At 43.8% G+C, this 8,303-nt stretch overlaps 1 pseudogene; it reads right to left on the reverse strand.

Moving 5' to 3' along the window:
* The window catches only part of LOC121562626, an 86,122-nt pseudogene extending 78,835 nt beyond the window's left edge, over positions 1-7,287 (reverse strand).
* Positions 7,288-8,303: the final 1,016 nt, after the last annotated feature.

The following is an 8,303-nucleotide window of genomic DNA, read 5'->3' on the forward strand; positions in this document are numbered from 1 at the left end:
GTGGTTTGAGCGTGTCACTGCAAGCTTGATGTCAATGCGTTCTAGAAATATGGGACCAAATACTAAACTTTTGACTACTTTAATACACATAAGGGAATTTGTCTCAAAAGTGTCTCTCCACGTTAACACTGCATTCTCTGTCTCTCTCTCTCTCTCTCTCTCTCTCTGGTCTCTCTCCTCTCTCTCCTCTCTCTCTCTCTCTCTCTCTCTCTCTCTCTCTCTCTCTCTCTCTCTCTCTCTCTCACCCAGAGCCCCCACAGAGGAAGAGCTGAGGGTTCACTGAGGTGGTGGCGCTGCTGCCAACGGAGAGTAGGCGAGCATATTCAGATTTCTGAGAGAGGAGGGGGCTGCAGACAGGCCCAGCTTGTGTGTGTGTACGTACCTGTGAAAGAGGACAGACTTGACGAGTGTCACCACATCACGACTGGCGTTGTACCGGCGCTACGATGGCCACGTGAATGGTCTTAGAGGAGATAGAGAGATCGAGGAGAGAGAGAGAGAGAGAGATTGAGGGAGAGAGAGGAAAAGAACATTATTTCCATCACATTATTTTCTAAAAAGTACAACCTGATTTGTACTCTGCTTGTAGCACTAACAGAACCACTTATCACAGGTCTCTGAACACTAAGCACCATTTAGTTTAGGTAATTATTTCAGGGATCAGTGTTATTCCCACATCAAGACTAAATCCCACATTAGAACCCACTATAGTAGCACCAGAGGAAGAATAGAGTATGAATCACCAATAACCAGATCAAGCCCAGGGATCTTGATCTACTGCCCTCTAGAAACCAATCGGTCTTGGAAAGTCAACGTTAGCACAAGTCTAAAGCCCTTTATTCGTGGGATGCACATTTCGTCACAATATTGTTTTGAACGTTCGTTTTAGGACTGATGACCGACTGAGTGTTCTACTCAATGCATTGTCTTGACGCTGACGAAGATTTCAACAGAAGTGCATTGCAGTTGCTTGGAAATACAATGACATTTTCGAAAGGAGTCAAATCATTAGTAGGAAACCCTTTTGTCATCATTGTGATGAACCCAGATTGACTTTAGATCAGTGTTTCCTCTGGAAAAAATGTGTAGCAGTAGGGGGAAAAGGTCGCAGAGGGGGTTGAAGGGGGTTGAAGGGGAGGGGGTGTCCCCCCGAGATCATTTTTATGTAGAAGGACTGAGGAGCTCAGTTCTGGAGACTTTTTAAAAGGACATTCTATACAAAAGCCATTAAAACTGCTGTTTTCGCGATTGCAAGAATTGTGCGTGCATTGACTGCTTGTCAGAATGCATGTTTCCCTCACCATGGCAATTACAACATGAATGCACCACGAGAGGAATATTTATCTGGCATAGAACACAACTAACAAGCCGACTAGGTAAACATATCAACTTTTCTACTATGGGGTTGTTTGATTTTTCTATTCATTAATCGTTTTGTTCGCAGAGGAAAAGTACATGTGGAATGTTGTAGCATCTTCAAAATGTGGCGCATCAGAAATATTTTTTCATGTTCCATATTTTTGGTTGTTGTTGCGTAAGCGGCAATGATTTTGCCATGGCGCAGCACCACAGCAAAATGAGTGCAGCGGAAACACTGCTTCAGATGCTGTATCACTTTGGCCAGCTAACTAAGATGGAGGGCACACCGTAATTTTGGTAAGCTAACATTAGCATTGCTAGCTATTTTAACAAAACTTTGCTTAGCTAAATTGCAACATTGCTGTCTCTCTAAAGTACAATCGCCATAAACATAATGATGGCAAAAGTTGTTTTTCCGACTAATTATTTGCCTACTTCAGCAATGTCAACGTATTTCCAGGCCATTAGACGAAATAGTCAACATTTACAGTTAAGTAATGACTGGGCATCAGTTTACTGTTGGGCATCAATATGCTGCAGCATCTGCTAGCAAACGTTCATAACCATGGCAACAACGACTGAGTGATAGAGGGGGCAACCTATGAATAGGGAGTCTAAATGTACAGCACTGCTCCGGTTGTCCTGCTGAGTTGAATTGGAAGAATCATATATTTAGCAACCTTACATGACTCCTGAATGACTCTTATCCCGACTCATATATGAATCCTACTGCTCCCTGTTGTCCTGCTGAGTTGAATTGGAAGAATCATATATTTAGCAACCTACATGACTCCTGAATGACTCTTATCCGACTCATATATGAAATCCTACTGCTTCTGTTGTCCTGCTGGAGTTGAATTGGAAGAATCATATATTTAGCAACCTTACATGACTCCCTGAATGACTCTTATCTGACTCATATCTGAATCCTACTGCTCCTGTTGTCCTGGGTTGGTTGAATTGGAAGAATCATATATTTAGCAACCTTACATGACTCCTAAATGACTCTTATCTGACTCATATATGAATCCTACTGCTCTGTTGTCCTGCTGAGTTGAATTGGAAGAATCATATATTTAGTAACCACATGACTCCTGAATGACTCTTATCTGACTCATATATGAATCCTACTTAAGTCCATTTCAGTCTCTTCTACTGATGTGAAAGGAGAGTTTCTACAGCCCGTTCCAGCTCCTCCATTTATAGCACCTGAGGCACGGTTCCTCCACTTATCCCCTGATCCGGCTTGACTCAGTGGCAGGACAAACTGTCCCATTTCTCTCCTTCTGTCAAAGCCTTTCTTCCGTCTCTCCTCTCCGACCGCCTGTAGTTTGGGTGTTATCAACTCAATCAGAGGGTTTGGGTGTTATCAACCAATCAGAGGGTTGTGGTGTTATCACAATCAGAGTTTGGGATGTATCACCCAATCAGAGGGTTTGGGTGTTATCACCCAATCAGAGGGTTTGGATGTTATCAACCCAATCAGAGGGTTTGGGTGTTATCACCCAATCAGAGGGTTTAAGGTGTATCAACCAATCAGAGGGTTGTTGTAAAGCTGGGAGGAGGAGGAGGACTCAGACAGGGTCTTCATTAGGTCTCATCTCCGGTCCTTCTCAAAAACGCTCACTGTTATTCCATTATCTATGATCTTCTCACACCTCTGTTAGTCCATTGTAATAATAATAATATGCCATTTAGCAGACGCTTTTACCCAAAGCGACTTACAGTCAGTGTGGCATACACATTTTACGCATGGGTGGTCCCGGGATCGAACCCACTACCCCTGGCGTTACAAGCGCCGTGCTCTACCAGCTGAGCTACAGAGGACCACTTGTCTATGGTCTTCTCTCCAAACGCTCACTGTTACTCCATTATCTATGGTCTTATCTACAAACTATGTTAGTCAATTACCTACAGTGAGGGGAAAAAGTATTTGATCCTGCTGATTTTGTACGTTTGCCCACTGACAAAGAAATTATCAGTCTATAATTTTAATGGTAGGTTTATTTGAACAGTGAGAGACAGAATAACAACAAAAAATCCAGAAAAACGCATGTCAAAAATGTTATAAATTGATTTGCATTTTAATGAGGGAAATAAGTATTTGACCCCTCTCAATCAGAAAGATTTCTGGCTCCCAGGTGTCTTTATACAGGTAACGAGCTGAGATTAGGAGCACACTCTTAAGGCAGTGCTCCTAATCTCAGCTGTTACCTGTATAAAAGACACCTGTCCACAGAAGCAATCAATCAATCAGATTCCAAACTCTCCACCATGGCCAAGACCAAAAGAGCTCTCCAAGGATGTCAGGGACAAGATTGTAGACCTACACAAGGCTGGAATGGGCTACAAGACCATCGCCAAGCAGCTTGTTGAAAAGGTGACAGTTGTGCGATTATTCACAAATGGAAGAAACACAAAAGAACTGTCAATCTCCCTCGGCCTGGGGCTCCATGCAAGATCTCACCTCGTGGAGTTGCAATGATCGTGAAGCGATGTGAGGAATCAGCCCAGAACTACACGGGGAGGATCTTGTCAATGATCTCAAGGCAGCTGGGACCATAGTCACCAAGAAAACAATTGGTAACACACTACGCCGTGAAGGACTGAAATCCTGCAGCGCCCACAAGGTCCCCCCGCTCAAGAAAGCACATATACAGGGCCTGTCTGAAGTTTGCCAATGAACATCTGAATGATTCAGAGGAGAACGGCTGAAAGTGTTGTGGTCAGATGAGACCAAAATCGAGCTCTTTGGCATCAACTCAACTCACCGTGTTTGGAGGAGGAGGAATGCTGCCTATGACCCCAAGAACACCATCCCCACTGTCAAACATGGAGGTGGAAACATTATGGTTTGGGGGTGTTTTTCTGCTAGGGGACAGGACAACTTCACCGCATCAAAGGGACGATGGACGGGGCCATGTACCGTCAAATCTTGGGTGAGAACCTCCTTCTCTCAGCCAGGGCATTGAAAATGGGTCGTGGATGGGTATTCCAGCATGACAATGACCCAAAACACACGGCCAAGGCAACAAAGGGTGGCTCAAGAAGAAGCACATTAAGGTCCTGGAGTGGCCTAGCCAGTCTCCAGACCTTAATCCCATAGAAACCCATAATCCCAAACGTCAGCCTCGAAACCTTAATGACTTGGAGAAGATCTGCAAAGAGGAGTGGGACAAAATCCCTCCCCTGAGATGTGTGCAAACCTGGTGGCCAACTACAAGAAAACATCTGACCTCTGTGATTGCCAACAAGGGTTTTGCCACCAAGTACTAAGTCATGTTTTGCAGAGGGGTCAAATACTTATTTCCCTCATTAAAATGCAAATCAATTTATAACATTTTTTGACATGCGTTTTCTGGATTTTGTTGTTGTTATTCTGTCTCTCACTGTTCAAATAAACCTACCATTAAAATTATAGACTGATCATTTCTTGTCAGTGGGGCAAACGTACAAAATCAGCAGGGATCAAATACTTTTTCCCTCACTGTATGGTCTTCCCCTAACAAACCCTGTTAGTCCATTATCTATGATCGTCTCTACAAAACACAGACTGTTAGACTGTTAGTCCATTATCTATGGTCTTCTCTCCAGACATGACTGTTAGACTGTTAGTCCATTATCTATGGTCTTCTCTCCAGACACTGACTGTGGTCACAGACAGGCTGTGTGTTGGACTGACCGGCAGAATGAGGGGACAGGAGACATGGGCAATAAGAAATGCTCATAGCACAGTGTAGCTGGTAAAACACATCACCACTCTCTCAAGAGGCTTGCTAGGACATATGTGGAAATCTCTGATGAAGGTGCAAAACTAATAATACTTATGTCATGCAATAAAATGCAACATTACTTAAAAATCGATACAATGTGATTTTCTGGATTTTTGTTTTAGATTCCGTCTCTCACAGTTGAAGTGTACCTATGATAAAAAAATTACAGACCTCTACATGCTTTGTAAGTAGGGAAAACCTGCAAAATCGGCAGTGTATCAAATACTTGTTCTCCCCACTGTATGTGAAATCTCTGATGAAGGTGCAAAAATCACAATGTCTCCTCTTTCTCAGAGCCTTGCTAGTAGTGAGAAAGTGTCTGAAATGGGTATTATAGTAACATGGTTAAAGTTACATCAACAACACATGGACACAGCAGAGGGCCTATTGCATTATTACATCACAGTACTAAGACCCTCCAACAATCCTGCTGTTAGAATGACCTCTGACAGAGAGACACTTTATGAGCGTCGCCATGATATCACAATATTCAATATGACCAGGCTTTAATATGACCAGGCTTTATACGACCAGATCTTCAATATGACCAGGCTTTAATACAACCAGACCTTCAATATGAGCAGGCTTTAATCGACCAGACCTTCAATATGACCAGGCTTTAATATGACCAGGCCTTCAATATGACCAGGCTTTAATACAACCAGACCTTCAATATGACCAGGCTTTAATACAACCAGACCTTCAATATGACCAGGCTTTAATACAACCAGACCTTCAATATGACCAGGCTTTAATACAACCAGACCTTCAATATGACCAGGCTTTAATACAACCAGACCTTCAATATGACCAGGCTTTTAATACGACCAGACCTTCAATATGACCAGGCTTTAATACAACCAGACCCTTCAATATGACCAGGCTTTAATACAACCAGACCTTCAATATGACCAGGCTTTAATACAACCAGACCTTCAATATGACCAGGCTTTAATACATTTACATTTTTACATTTTAGTCATTTGAGGACGCTCTTATCCAGAGAGCGACTTACAGGAACAATTAGGGTTAAGTGCCTTGCTCAAGGAGCACTTACGTCATTGTAGACGCTCTTAAACAGAGCGATCACAAATTAGTACATTCACCCATAGGCAGTGGGACAACCACTTTACAAATTTTTTTGGGGGTGAAGGATTACTTATCCTGTCAGGTATTCCTTAAAGAGGAATACAACCAGACCTTCAATATGACAACAGGCTGTAACCAGAGCCTTCAATATGACCAGGCTTTAATACAACCAGACCTTCAATATGACCAGGCTTTAATACAACCAGACCTTCAATATGACCAGGCTTTAATACGAACCAGGCTATTATAGGCTCTCAGTCCTTGACCTTTCTTGCTAATGGTTCCCTAGAAGGTCAGTAACAGGTGAAATGCTTATATCTCCATGGTAGCGTCATGGCATAGTCACGTGTAGCTCAGTCGGTAGAGCATGGCGCTTGCAACGCTAGGGTTGTGGGTTCGGTTCACGGAGACAGTATGAAAATGTATGCATCTCACTAACGTGTAATTCGCTCTGGTAAAATGAATAACAAAACAAAAAAGTACAGGTACTGTATATATCAAATAGAAATGTCTGTTTCGATGACCTTGATGTGAGGCGCAAAGCTAATGGACAAAACGAGTGCTGAAGGCTACAGTACTGGTGCATTTCTCTAGCTGGTAGAGAATCAATATCTACTATATGTGCACAGTACTGTAAAGAGAACGTGTAGTAGCAGCAAACAGACATTAGCCCTGTCTTGTACTCTGTTGCTCACTGCAAGCACAGTACTGTAAAGATCAACCGTAGGAGCAGCAAACAGACATTAATCATATCTTACTTCCTCTTAGTGTAACTCACCTCACACTTGTCTACCGGTGGTTGCTGCACACAGTCTGACCTGTTGCCCGTGGAGCCAGCTTTAAGCCCCGCCTCGTTGTCCCCTGTTCCCTCCTCCGAGTGGGTCTTGCTCTGGTTGCCGTGGTGATTGGCGTGATGGGAACCAGGGCCAGCAGGGCTACGGGGGTCGGCTGAGTTCACGCGGAGAAGCTGGTTCTCCTCTTCGACCTCACGGACCCTCAGCTCCAACGCCTCCCCTAGACACACCCTCCCAGGCCCCGCCCCTGGCCCTGGCCTCAACGTGGACAACTGAGGCAACAGGGGCTGACAGGGGGAGGGGCTTCACTGTATAGGGGGAGGAGACAGAGAAACAGGAAGTTGATCAGAACCAATAGTGCCACATTCATTAGACCACTGAGGGCCACATTAAATCAGCTCACTGGCCAGTTGCGGCTCGTAGGCCACGAGTTTGAGACCACTGCAACAAGCCATTCGCCTCTGGTCCCAGATCTGTATGTGTTTAGCCAACTCATCTTCTGCTGGCTAAAGCACAGGCAGACTAGAAGCAGGACATCATCACCTCAGGGTATAGACTCAGCAGGAATCTCAGCACTTCAACTTTAGCTCAACTCTTAACTCAGCTTCAACTTCTCCTCCGGAATCAATCCACGAATCGTTGACATTGCTGATATGATATGATGACAGATGAAACCAGAGCACTACAACTAAAGAAAAGCACTTGAGACAAGGACTAATGTCACTGACTAGTGGTTAGTATCTCTATCAGCCTAGCATCACTGACTAGTATCTCTATCAGCCTAGCATCACTGACTAGTATCTCTATCAGCCTCACACTGACTAGTGTCTCTATCAACTTAGCATCACTGACTAGTATCTCTATCAGCCTAGCATCACTGACTAGTGTTTAGTATCTCCCTATCAGCCTAGCATCACTGACTAGTATCTCTATCAGCCTAGCATCACTCGGTATCTATCTTCTAGCACAAGGGACTAGTATCTCTATCAGCCTAGCATCACTGACTAGTATCTCTATCAGCCTAGCATCACAGCTATTATCTCTATCAGCCTAGCATCACTGACTAGTATCTCTATCGCTTCCAGCATCAACTGACTAGTATCTCTATCAGCCTAGCATCACTGACTAGTATCTCTATCAGCCTAGCATGACTAGTATCTTTATCAACTCATCATGACTAGTATCTATCAGCCTGATCCACAGTGGTTAGTAGTCTCCTATCAGCCTAGCACTCCCTGACTAGTGTTTAGTATCTCATCAGCTCTTGCATCACTGACTAGTAGTATCT

This window comes from Coregonus clupeaformis, unplaced genomic scaffold, assembly GCF_020615455.1.
Source record: "Coregonus clupeaformis isolate EN_2021a unplaced genomic scaffold, ASM2061545v1 scaf1886, whole genome shotgun sequence".
NCBI lineage: Eukaryota > Metazoa > Chordata > Actinopteri > Salmoniformes > Salmonidae > Coregonus > Coregonus clupeaformis.